The sequence below is a fragment of the Lethenteron reissneri genome, chromosome 52, assembly GCF_015708825.2.
Source record: "Lethenteron reissneri isolate LAM-NWPU_2019-01 chromosome 52, ASM1570882v1, whole genome shotgun sequence".
Classification (NCBI taxonomy): Eukaryota; Metazoa; Chordata; class Hyperoartia; order Petromyzontiformes; family Petromyzontidae; genus Lethenteron; species Lethenteron reissneri.
In genome coordinates, this window is record NC_083830.1 from 5,700,716 (window position 1) to 5,714,750 (window position 14,035).

Here is a 14,035-nt window from a genome sequence, read left to right on the forward strand (position 1 = left end):
GCACACCCCACACACATACATCCACGCACACCAACACACACCCACGCACACCCCACACACATACACCCACGCACACCCCACACACATACACCCACGCACACCAACACACACCCACGCACATCCACACACATACATCCAAACACATCCACACACAACAACAACCGCCATTCGCCACTAAGTGGCGGTGACGTCACCACGACGCTTGTGCCAGGCTATGTGCACCTTGAGGCCACGTGAAGTGTCGAACGCCCTCTGGCATGAGGTCACGGGGCAGACCCAGATGCCACGGGTCGAATGACTGAGACGACTGGCTGATGCTCCACCTGTGCCCCCTACTGTGCCAACTTGCTGTGCTTTAGCCACCCGGCGCTCCGCTCGTTGTTGTGAGCGTCGCTCCTCCGCCCTCCGTTGTTATTGGAGAGCGACTTCCTCCAACTGCCCAGTAGCGTCCTTCACGAGCCTCCTTCACAGATGCCGATCTTGACACCGCTGGTACCAGTCATCGGCAAGTCCACTCAGCTCCACGTCCTCCTGTACCACATCACTCCATCTCTTCTCTAGCCCGTGCCGCGCCCGTTTAGCCCCCTCGATCCGGCCGAACAAAAGCTGTTTAGACATGCGGTGGCTGGGCATTCGGGTTACATGACCCAGCCAACACAGCTTTGCCTGCCGGAGGAGCTCACCGATGGGACTTTGTCCACATCTTGCAAGGATTTGTGAGCTCCTCACACAATCCAGCCTGGTTAAACCCAGGATGGATTGTAGGCAGGCCAGCCTAAACGTTTCTAACCGGCGAAGATGTTCCATTAGGGGGGTCCACACACACCCACACACATCCACACACATCCACACACACACTCACACACATCCACACACACACACACATATTCACACACACCCACACACCCACACACACACCCACATACCCACACCCACACACCCACACACACACACCCACACCATACATCCACACACACACATCCACACACAGTCACACACACCCGCACACACACACACACACATCCACACACACACATCCACACACACCCACACACACATACACACACACACCCACACATCCACACACACCCACACACACTCACACACCCACACACACACCCACACACACCCACACACACACATCGAGTTGCATTGCCGGTGGTCGAATCGAGCTGACCAAATTGCCCAACCCTCCCTCCCCGTTCTACCAACCAAACATCTCCACCCCCATGATCCCCCCCCTGTCCTCCCTCCTCGCCCCTTCCCTCCCGTCACCTCTCACCCACTCTCCCACGCTCGACTCAGTCACACCTCTGAGACTCAACACCTCCACTCTCCCGCCTGGCCACGCAGAGCCCACCAGGGCCCTACCAGATGGGCCACTCCACACAGTGGCTCCCCGTGGTGGCTCCCCCGTGGTGGCTCCTCGCTGTGTCGCCTCCTCCTTCCAGCTCGCTCCCCCCTCTCATTCACTACCTGCTGCCTTCCACCCCGCGCCACACGGCGACACATGTGTGTGTGTGTGGCTGTGTGTGTGTGTGGCTGTATGTGTGTGTGTGTATGGCTCTGTGTGTGTGTGTGTGGCTGTGTGTGTGTGTGGCTGTGTGTGTGTGTGTGGCTGTGTGTGTGTGTGGCTGTGTGTGTGTGTGGCTGTGTGTGTGTGTGGCTGTGTGTGTGTGTGTGGATGTGTGTGTGTGGATGTGTGTGTGTGTGGCTGTGTGTGTGTGGCTGTGTGTGTGTGTGTGGCTGTGTGTGTGTGTGGCTGTGTGTGTGTGTGGCTGTGTGTGTGTGTGTGGATGTGTGTGTGTGGATGTGTGTGTGTGTGGCTGTGTGTGTGTGTGGCTGTGTGTGTGTATGGCTGTGTGTGTGTATGGCTGTGTGTGTGGGTGTGTGTGTGTGGCTGTGTGTGGTGTGGGCTGTGTGTGTGTGGCTGTGTGTTGTGTGTGGCTGTGTGTGTGTGTGACTGTGGTGTGTGTGGCTGTGTGTGGCTGTGGTGTGTGTGGCTGTGTGTGTGTGTCTGTGTGTGTGTATGGCTGTGTGTGTGTGTGTGGCTGTGTGTGTGTGTGTGGCTGTGTGTGTGTGTGGCTGTGTGTGTGTGTGTGGCTGTGTGTGTGTGTGGCTGTGTGTGTGTGTGGCTGTGTGTGTGTGTGTGGCTGTGTGTGTGTGGCTGTGTGTGTGTGTGGCTGTGTGTGTGTGTGGCTGTGTGTGTGTATGGCTGTGTGTGTATGGCTGTGTGTGTGTGGCTGTGTGTGTGTGTGGCTGTGTGTGTGTGTGTGTGGCTGTGTGTGTGGTGGCTGTGTGTGTGTGTGGCTGTGTGTGTGTGTGGCTGTGTGTGTGTGTGGCTGTGTGTGTGTGTGGCTGTGTGTGTGTGGCTGTGTGTGTGTGTGTGGCTGGTGTGGTGTGTGGCTGTGTGTGTGTTGTGGCTGTGTGTGTTGTGGCTGTGTGTGTATGTGTGGCTGTGTGTGTGTGGCTGTGTGTGTGTGTGGCTGTGTGTGTGTGTGGCTGTGTGTGTGTGTGGCTGTGTGTGTGTGTATGGCTGTGTGTGTGTGTGGCTGTGTGTGTGTGTGGCTGTATGTGTGGCTGTGTGTGTGTGTGGCTGTGTGTGTGTGTACGGTTGTGTGTGTGTATGGCTGTGTGTGTGTGGCTGTGTGTGTGTGGCTGGGTGTGTGTGTGTACGGCTGTGTGTGTGTGTAGGGGTGTGTGTGTGTGTGGCTGTGTGTGTGTATGGCTGTGTGTGTGTATGGCTGTGTGTGTGTGTATGGCTGTGTGTGTGTGTGGCTGTGTGTGTATGGCTGTGTGTGTGTGTATGGCTGTGTGTGTGTGTATGGCTGTGTGTGTGTGGCTGTGTGTGTGAGAACTATTGGGTTCTCTAAGCTGCGAAACCTTGGTGATCGGTGGTGGAGATGATGATGATGGTGGAGATGATGATGATGGTGATGGCGGTCGTCGAGGAGATGATGATGATAATGGTGGAGATGATGATGGTGGTGGTGGTCATCGTGGAAATGATGATGATGGAGATGATGATAATGATGGTGGTGGGGATGATGATGATGATGATGGTGGTGGCGGTGGTGGTGGAGATGATGCTGATGGTGGAGATAATGATGATGGTGGTGGAGATTATGAAGATGATTGCGGTAGTGGTGGACGTGGTGGAGATAATTTTAGTGGTGGTGGTGGTGGTGGAGGAGGATTAGTGGTGGCCATGATGATGATTGAGGGGGTGGTAGAGATGATGACGATGATGATGACGGTCGTGGTAGTGGATAGAGGTGGTTTGCTAGATGGTTGTGGTGGAAACATGATGATCGAGGTGGTTGTAGTTATGATGATGATGATGGTGCTGGTAGTGAGTAGACGTGGGTGGATGGTGGTGATGATGGCGATGATAATAATAATATTGTAATTCATCTACAGCTGTAAAATCTCCCTGGAGTCTCAGGGCTGCCGCGGTGGCGAGATGTTAACTACCTCGCCTGATATGCAGGAGGTCGTGGGTTCGATCTCGACCCTGATGCCTACTGTTCATTTGTAGTTTGCGTGTCTCTCTCTCTCTCATCATCATCACGGTGGCTAGGAGATGTTAACTACCTCGCCAGGTATGCAGGAGGCCGTGGGTTCGGTCCCGATCCCGACGCCTGCTGTATATTTGTAGTTTGTGTCTCTCTCTCTCATCATCATCATCACGGTGGCTAGGAGATGTTAACTACCTCGCCTGGTATGCAGGAGGTCGTGGATTCGATCTCGACCCTGATGCCTGCTGTTCATTTGTAGTTTGCGTGTCTCTCTCTCTCATCATCATCACGGTGGCTAGGAGATGTTAACTACCTCGCCTGGTATGCAGGAGGTCGTGGATTCGATCTCGACCATGATGCCTGCTGTTCATTTGTAGTTTGTGTCTCTCTCTCTCTCATCATCATCATCACGGTGGCTAGGAGATGTTAACTACCTCGCCTGGTATGCAGGAGGCCGTGGGTTCGATCCCGATCCCGACGCTTGCTGTATATTTGTAGTTTGTGTGTGTCTCTCTCTCTCTCATCATCACGGTGGCTAGGAGATGTTAACTACCTCGCCTGGTATGCAGGAGGCCGTGGGTTCGATCCCGATCCCGACGCTTGCTGTATATTTGTAGTTTGTGTGTCTCTCTCTCATCAAATCTAGAATGAATTAAGTAGACTTTTTTATCAATGTTTTCTACTACAACATCAGAGTGCAGCGCCACATTAAATACGCACTACAATGACAATAGTTTAAAGCGATTTGAAGCATGTTTTATATTTTTTTGGGGGGGGGGGGCAGAGCTTCGTGACGTCATATTTGAGGGGGGGGGGTCTGACTTCTTGTGACGCCGTGTGACGAAGGGGAGGGGATGGGGTCAAAAATCGTACAAAATCGCGTGACGTCATTTATGGACGGCCCCTTTCGCAAGGAATCACACATTACTGCATTAACCGCGCGCGGATACTGGTGGTGCAAACACGCAGACAAACTTGACTCTGATTCAGCGCAAGCACGCTCACCACAAGTACCTGTGTGTAGTGATTGCAGTAGCTTGAGTCCTTGCGAAAGGTTTCTATCTGGTGCTTGAACATCTTCACACAACTCCTGTTTCATTTCCATGAAGGGTAGAACCTGTTCTTGATGTGTCATACAATTCAAGGCCGTAGCTATGGAGTCAACATTTGGGGGGGGGGACCACATCTTCCAGGGGGTCTGGGGGTCCCCCCCCCCCCAGAAAAAAAAAATCTGAATTTGAAAACGAATTTCCTGCCAAAAATATAGAAAAATTCACTAACACATAGGATGGACTTTTTATTTATGTTTTACAATAATGTCTAATAGTGTATTGTATTACATTGCTCTGTTTTTACTTTGTTTTACCTGTTCTTGTTTCATTGTATGTAATGGCAGAGATTAGGGATTAATAAAGTACAATCATAACTTTTTTCGATTTAAAGCTTTCGTGACTGCAAGGATTCATCTTCTTGGTTCTTTCGGTAAAGAGCAGGTCTGTCGAGGAGACAGACCTGCTCTCCACCTGAGGACGGCTACTTGCGTTGTAGCCGAAACGTTGTGAGAATTATTTTATTATGTTTTATTTTTATTATTTTATTATTTCCATTCTACGTGACTTTACCGAAAGAACCAAGAAGATACAACCATAACCACAATCATATAAACATAAATTTATTTAATAGCAATATATTGGGGGGGGGGGGGGCATTTGGAGCATATTTGAATATTGGGGGGGGGGGGTGTACCCCCCCCCCCATATATAGGGGAGCAGTGGGGTTGGTGGGGAGGGTGGAGATGGGGGGGTGCAGCGGGGGGAGGGGTGCAGTGGGGTTGGTGGGGAGGGTGGGGATGGGGGTGCAGCGGGGGGAGGGGTGCAGTGGGGTTGGTGGGGAGGGTGGGGATGGGGGTGCAGCGGGGGGAGGGGTGCAGTGGGGTTGGTGGGGAGGGTGGGGATGGGGGTGCAGCGGGGGGAGGGGTGCAGTGGGGTTTGTGGGGAGGGTGGGGATGGGGGTGCAGCGGGGGGAGGGGTGCAGTGGGGTTGGTGGGGAGGGTGGGGATGGGGGTGCAGCGGGGGGAGTGGCGCAGTGGGGTTGGTGGGGAGGGTGGGGATGGGGGTGCAGCGGGGGGAGGGATGCAGTGGGGTTGGTGGGGAGGGTGGGGATGGGTGGGTGCAGCGGGGGGAGGGGTGCAGTGGGGTTGGTGGGGAGGGTGGGGATGGGGGGGTGAAGGAGGGGGTGAAGGGGCCGCGTTGGGTCCCTCCACGGGAGGTCGGGAAAGTCATTACACATCTAATGAGCTGAAGAATGCCGCTCGGCCAGCCCTTGAGCACTCGTGGAGAGAGACGGACGGGCAAGGCACGCGCGCGTGTGCGTGGTTATGTGTGTGTGCGCGTGTGCGTGGTTATGTGTGTGTGCGTGTGTGCGTGGTTATGTGTGTGTAGTTATGTGTGTGTGCGTGTGTGCGTGGTTATGTGTGTGTGCGTGTGTGCGTGGTTATGTGTGTGTAGTTATGTGTGTGTGCCTGTGTGCATGGATATGTGTGTGTGCATGTGTGCGTGGTTATGTGTGTGTGCGTGTGTGCGTGGTTATGTGTGTGTGCGTGACTATGTGTGCGTGGTTATGTGTGTGTAGTTATGTGTGTGTGCGTGGTTATGTGTGTGTGCGTGACTATGTGTGCGTGGTTATGTGTGTGTAGTTATGTGTGTGTGCGTGTGTGCATGGTTATGTGTGTGTGCGTGGTTATGTGTGTGTAGTTATGCGTGTGTGCGTGTGTGCGTGGTTATGTGTGTGTGCGTGTGTGCATGGTTATGTGTGCGTGGTTATGTGTGTGTGTGCGTGGTTATGTGTGTGTGCGCGTGTGCGTGGTTATGCGTGTGTGCGTGTGGCTACGTGTGCGTGCCTATGCGTGCGTGCGTCTGTGTGTTCGTAGCTATGGGGAGCGGTGGTTCAGCGGTTAGCGCGCTGTGCTGCGACCCTGACCACTTGAGTTCGATTACCGCTCACGGCCAATACCGGTGACGATTATCTGAACCGGTTCTGGGCCTCCCCTAGGTCGACTCAGCCTCAAATTAGTCCCTGGTGCGTTGTGATAACATCACCGCTAGGGAGACAAAGGTGGCCGGGCCTTCATAGGTGCTGCTCGCTAACAGCACTTGCCCCGACAGTCTGTTACAGGCTACACAGGGAATCTTTGTCCTTGTGTCTTCAACAGAGCTGACGATTAACCGGTTTAAGTGACTCACTGAGTCTTGAACGGGTAAACACGAGGTCCGTTACTGTAATCAGTCAGTAAATACCCAAATAATTACCCCCAAGTTGGAATGCGTTGCAGCGCTCTCACGGACAGAGACAAAGATCCCCCGTGTAGTCTTAACAGATTGGTGGGGCAAGTGCTGTTGGCAATACCGGAGGGGGTGGGTGGACAACAGGGTTGACTGCTGTGCCAGGCTAGGTGCAGGAGGAGGTCACGGAACAGACCCAGGTGCTATGGGTTGACTGCTGTGCCAGGCTAGGTGCAGGAGGATGTCACGGGACAGACCCAGGTGCTATGGGTTGACTGCTGTGCCAGGCTAGGTGCAGGAGGATGTCACGGGACAGGCCCAGGTGCTATGGGTTGACTGCCGTGCCAAGCTAGGTGAAGGAGGAGGTCACGGGACAGACCCAGGTGCTATGGGTTGACTGTCGTGCCAGGCTAGGTGCAGGAGGATGTCACGGGACAAACCCAGGTGCTATGGGTTGACTGTCGTGCCAGGCTAGGTGCAGGAGGATGTCACGGGACAAACCCAGGTGCCATGGGTTGACTGTTGTGCCAGGCTAGGTGCAGGAGGATGTCACGGGACAGACCCAGGTGCTATGGGTTGACTGTCGTGCCAGGCTAGGTGCAGGAGGAGGTCACGGGACAGACCCATGTGCCATGGGTTGACTGCTGTGCCAGGCTAGGTGCAGGAGGAGGTCACGGGACAGACCGAGGTGCCATGGGTTGACTGCTGTGCCAGGCTAGGTGCGGGAGGAGGTCACGGGACAGACCCATGTGCCATGGGTTGACTATCGTGCCAGGCTAGGTGCAGGAGGAGGTCACGGGACAGACCGAGGTGCCATGGGTTGAGTGCTGTGCCAGGCTAGGTGCGGGAGGAAGTCACGGGACAGGCCGAGGTGCCATGGGTTGACTGCGCGAGTCGATCCATGGCCACGTGCACCACTGTGATTTATTATTTCAGATCGTCCAAAAATTCGTATCTCGGGACTCGTTTTTTTTATTTTTTTCGGAATAATCAAGAAAGCGAGAGCGCTGGACAGACCCACGATCGCCGCTGGATGACGCGACTGCTGGAGCGACACGGATAAGCGGACAACATGCATGCCGCTTCACACTATACCCTTCTAGCCACCGTGATGATGATGAGAGACACGCAAACTCCAAATATACAGCAGGAGTCAGGGTCGGGATCGAACCCACGACCTCGTGTATACCAGGCGAGGTAGTTCACAAGCTCGGCACCGTGCAAGGGGCCCATCTCAATGTACGAAGCAGATTATTTGGATGCTGCTGCCGCTGCTGTTGCGTTGGGAGTGATGCCACTCGGGGAAATTAACAACAAGTAAAAATATACTCAACACGTCTGTCAAAAACAACGGCGTGCGGCCTGATATGAAAAATATATTACATGCGACGTTTCGGCCAATGGCCCTACTTCACAGCATACAAATGGAGGTCAGTCGAGATGTAGAGTGGAAAGTAATGATGTTGTCCTTCCCACTTGTGTGTGTCACGTGACAGTGGGGAGCGGTAGCGTAGTGGCTACAGTGCGCTGCGCTACGAACCTGGCGGCCCGAGTTCGATTCCCGATGAGTGAGTGGGTGGGTGCATGAGTGGGTGGATGAGTGGGTGAGTGGGTGGATGAGTGAGTGGGTGAGTGGGTGGATGAGTGAGTAGGTGGATGAGTGAGTGGGTGAGTGGGTGAATAGGTGGATGAGTGAGTGGGTGAATAGGTGGGTGAGTGAGTGGGTGAATAGGTGGATGAGTGGGTGGGTGAGTGAGTGGGTGAGTAGGTGGATGAGTGGGTGAGTGGGTGAATAGGTGGATGAGTGAGTGGGGGAGTGGGTGAATAGGTGGATGAGTGAGTGGGTGAGTGGGTGGATGAGTGAGTAGGTGGATGAGTGAGTGGGTGAGTGGGTGAATAGGCGGGTGAGTGAGTGGGTGAATAGGTGGATGAGTGGGTGGGTGAGTGAGTGGGTGAGTAGGTGGATGAGTGGGTGAGTGGGTGAATAGGTGGATGAGTGAGTGGGGGAGTGGGTGAATAGGTGGATGAGTGAGTGGGTGAGTGGGTGGATGAGTGAGTAGGTGGATGAGTGAGTGGGTGAGTGGGTGAATAGGCGGGTGAGTGAGTGGGTGAATAGGTGGATGAGTGGGTGGGTGAGTGAGTGGGTGAGTAGGTGGGTGAGTGGGTGAGTGGGTGAATAGGTGGATGAGTGAGTGAGTGGGTGAATAGGTGGATGAGTGGGTGAGTGAGTTACCGACTGTCTTGGACGAGAGTTCCGTGGCTATGCCTATTGAAGTCGGGTGTCATCTCTCGCTCGTCGTAGTGCCTCGAACTTCAACTCTCTGGCGAGTGTTCACAATGCGCTGCGCCCATTTGTTTGTTAATCTTAACGCGTTTATTGAGCATTATCACGAACAATACGTGTGTGTTCACGTCGCAATGATCGCTTGCTGCGAGCGACAGCTCGGAGCTAAAATGCCGGGGAGAGGGGAGGGGCAGGCACTGAACTAATAATGAGTAATTACATTAATATCGTGACAACTATTAACACTATTAACAGGGTTATGCATGCATCGGTGGGGTAAAAGGGACACTTCCCTCCCCCCCCCCCCCAAAGTATGTTAAGGCTATACGGGGCATCTTTGTCTGTGTCTTGAACTTGTGAGCTGAGTGGACTTGACAACCCCTTAACCAGCGGTGTCAAGGTCGGCCTCTGTGGAGGAGGAGGTGGTGGAGGAGGCTCGTGAAGGACGCCGCTGCTGATGCTGATGCTGCTGGGCAGCTGTTGCTGGAGGCAGCAGTCGCCCTCCGGCAGCAACAACAGCGGAGGGCGGAGCAGCGACGCTCACAACAACGAGCGGAGCGCCGGGCGGATAAAATACAGCGAGGTGACACAGTAGGGGGAGGGGGTACAGCTGGTGGTGCATCTACCGGTCATCTCAGTCAGTCAACCCATGGCACATGCAGGGTCTGTCCCGAGACCTCCTGCACCTAGCCTAACACAGTAGGGGGCACAGCTGGTGGTGCATCTACCGGTCATCTCAGTCGGTCAACCCATGGCACATGCAGGGTCTGTCCCGAGACCTCCTGCACCTAGCCTGGCACAGTAGGGGGCACAGCTGGTGGTGCATCTACCGGTCATCTCAGTCGGTCAACCCATGGCACATGCAGGGTCTGTCCCGAGACCTCCTGCACCTAGCCTGGCACAGTAGGGGGCACAGCTGGTGGTGCATCTACCGGTCATCTCAGTCGGTCAACCCATGGCACATGCAGGGTCTGTCCCGAGACCTCCTGCACCTAGCCTGGCACAGTAGGGGGCACAGCTGGTGGTGCATCTACCGGTCATCTCAGTCGGTCAACCCATGGCACATGCAGGGTCTGTCCCGAGACCTCCTGCACCTAGCCTGGCACAGTAGGGGGCACAGCTGGTGGTGCATCTACCGGTCATCTCAATCGGTCAACCCATGGCACCTGCAGGGTCTGCACCGATACCTCCTGCACCTAGCCTGGCACAGTAGGGGGCACAGCTGGTGGTGCATCTACCGGTCATCTCAATCGGTCAACCCATGGCACCTGCAGGGTCTGCACCGATACCTCCTGCACCTAGCCTGGCACAGTAGGGGGCACAGCTGGTGGTGCATCTACCGGTCATCTCAATCGGTCAACCCATGGCACCTGCAGGGTCTGCACCGATACCTCCTGCACCTAGCCTGGCACAGTAGGGGGCACAGCTGGTGGTGCATCTACCGGTCATCTCAATCGGTCAACCCATGGCACCTGCAGGGTCTGCACCGATACCTCCTGCACCTAGCCTGGCACAGTAGGGGGCACAGCTGGTGGTGCATCTACCGGTCATCTCAATCGGTCAACCCATGGCACCTGCAGGGTCTGCACCGATACCTCCTGCACCTAGCCTGGCACAGTAGGGGGCACAGCTGGTGGTGCATCTACCGGTCATCTCAATCGGTCAACCCATGGCACCTGCAGGGTCTGCACCGATACCTCCTGCACCTAGCCTGGCACAGTAGGGGGAACAGCTGGTGGTGCATCTACCGGTCATCTCAATCGGTCAACCCATGGCACATGCAGGGTCTGTCCCGAGACCTCCTGCACCTAGCCTGGCACAGTAGGGGGCACAGCTGGTGGTGCATCTACCGGTCATCTCAATCGGTCAACCCATGGCACCTGCAGGGTCTGCACCGATACCTCCTGCACATAGCCTGGCACAGTAGAGGGCACAGCTGGTGGTGCATCTACCGGTCATCTCAATCGGTCAACCCATGGCACCTGCAGGGTCTGCACCGATACCTCCTGCACCTAGCCTGGCACAGTAGGGGGCACAGCTGGTGGTGCATCTACCGGTCATCTCAGTCGGTCAACCCATGGCACATGCAGGGTCTGTCCCGAGACCTCCTGCACCTAGCCTGGCACAGTAGGGGGCACAGCTGGTGGTGCATCTACCGGTCATCTCAATCGGTCAACCCATGGCACCTGCAGGGTCTGCACCGATACCTCCTGCACCTAGCCTGGCACAGTAGGGGGCACAGCTGGTGGTGCATCTACCGGTCATCTCAATCGGTCAACCCATGGCACCTGCAGGGTCTGCACCGATACCTCCTGCACATAGCCTGGCACAGTAGGGGGCACAGCTGGTGGTGCATCTACCGGTCATCTCAATCGGTCAACCCATGGCACCTGCAGGGTCTGCACCGATACCTCCTGCACCTAGCCTGGCACAGTAGGGGGTACAGCTGGTGGTGCATCTACCGGTCATCTCAATCGGTCAACCCATGGCACCTGCAGGGTCTGCACCGATACCTCCTGCACATAGCCTGGCACAGTAGGGGGCACAGCTGGTGGTGCATCTACCGGTCATCTCAATCGGTCAACCCATGGCACCTGCAGGGTCTGCACCGATACCTCCTGCACCTAGCCTGGCACAGTAGGGGGCACAGCTGGTGGTGCATCTACCGGTCATCTCAATCGGTCAACCCATGGCACCTGCAGGGTCTGCACCGATACCTCCTGCACATAGCCTGGCACAGTAGGGGGCACAGCTGGTGGTGCATCTACCGGTCCATCTCAATCGGTCAACCCATGGCACCTGCAGGGTCTGCACCGATACCTCCTGCACCTAGCCTGGCACAGTAGGGGGCACAGCTGGTGGTGCATCTACCGGTCATCTCAGTCGGTCAACCCATGGCACATGCAGGGTCTGCACCGATACCTCCTGCACATAGCCTGGCACAGTAGAGGGCACAGCTGGTGGTGCATCTACCGGTCATCTCAATCGGTCAACCCATGGCACCTGCAGGGTCTGCACCGATACCTCCTGCACCTAGCCTGGCACAGTAGGGGGCACAGCTGGTGGTGCATCTACCGGTCATCTCAATCGGTCAACCCATGGCACCTGCAGGGTCTGCACCGATACCTCCTGCACCTAGCCTGGCACAGTAGGGGGCACAGCTGGTGGTGCATCTACCGGTCATCTCAATCGGTCAACCCATGGCACCTGCAGGGTCTGCACCGATACCTCCTGCACCTAGCCTGGCACAGTAGGGGGCACAGCTGGTGGTGCATCTACCGGTCATCTCAATCGGTCAACCCATGGCACCTGCAGGGTCTGCACCGATACCTCCTGCACCTAGCCTGGCACAGTAGGGGGCACAGCTGGTGGTGCATCTACCGGTCATCTCAATCGGTCAACCCATGGCACCTGCAGGGTCTGCACCGATACCTCTTGCACCTAGCCTGGCACAGTAGGGGGCACAGCTGGTGGTGCATCTACCGGTCATCTCAATCGGTCAACCCATGGCACCTGCAGGGTCTGCACCGATACCTCCTGCACATAGCCTGGCACAGTAGAGGGCACAGCTGGTGGTGCATCTACCGGTCATCTCAATCGGTCAACCCATGGCACCTGCAGGGTCTGCACCGATACCTCCTGCACATAGCCTGGCACAGTAGAGGGCACAGCTGGTGGTGCATCTACCGGTCATCTCAATCGGTCAACCCATGGCACCTGCAGGGTCTGCACCGATACCTCCTGCACCTAGCCTGGCACAGTAGAGGGCACAGCTGGTGGTGCATCTACCGGTCATCTCAATCGGTCAACCCATGGCACCTGCAGGGTCTGCACCGATACCTCCTGCACCTAGCCTGGCACAGTAGGGGCTACAGCTGGTGGTGCATCTATTTATTTAATACGTGGACAGACAGATCCATTGAATTGTCCTGTGGGCGCCAACTTCATATGACTTCATATATTTATAGATATACTGCACATGTGTGCGCGTGTGTGCGTGTGTGCGTGTGTGCGTGTGATATAGCTCTACTCGGCATCAACAGAGTAACCGCGCCTCGGATTAGCACGGTTGGCCACGTACGGTGCGAAATAAAGTGAACGTACAGTACACACACGTGCACACCTTATCATGTTTGAAATCATACGCGCGCTTTAACCGGCGGCGCTGAACGGAGAATTGGCAAAAAAACTATTTTACGTTGGAACTTTGCGGTTTAATGAGGTGGGCTGATGGGCAGGATGGTAAGCGCGTGATGGATATGACGACGATGATGATGATGCGGTAAATAAACGATGATGAAGGTGACCCTGAGTGGTTGATGATGATGATGGCGGCGATGATGATGATGAATGGGCAGTGGAAGTTTGGATGGTGCAGAGTGGTTCTCAACCTTTTTACTGCAGCCTGCACGTCTGTGTGTCTTCGGTGTGTGTGCACGTGTGTGTGTGTCGCTTGGGTGTGTGTGTGTGCACGTGTGTGGGTTGGGTGTGTGTGTGTGCACGTGTGTTGGTTGGGTGTGTGTGTGTGCACGTGTGTTGGTTGGGTGCGTGTGTGTGCACGTGTGTTAGTTGGGTGTGTGTGTGGCTTGGATTGTGTGTGTGTGCACGTGTGTTGGCTGTGTGTGTGCACGTGTGTTAGTTGTGTGTGTGCACGTGTGTGAATTGGGTGTGTGTGTGCACGTGTTAGTTGGGTGTGTGTGTGTGTGTGCACGTGTGTGGGTTGGGTGTATGTGTGTGCACGTGTGTGGGTTGGGTGTGTGTGTGCACGTGTGTGGGTTGGGTGTGTGTGTGTGCCACGTGTGTTAGTTGGGTGTGTGTGTGTGCACGTGTGTGGGTTGGGTGTGTGTGTGTGTACGTGTGTTAGTTGGGTGTGTGTGTGTGTACGTGTCTTAGTTGTATGTGTGTGCACGTGTGTGGGTTGTGTGTGTGTGTGTGTGCACTTTGTTGGAAGC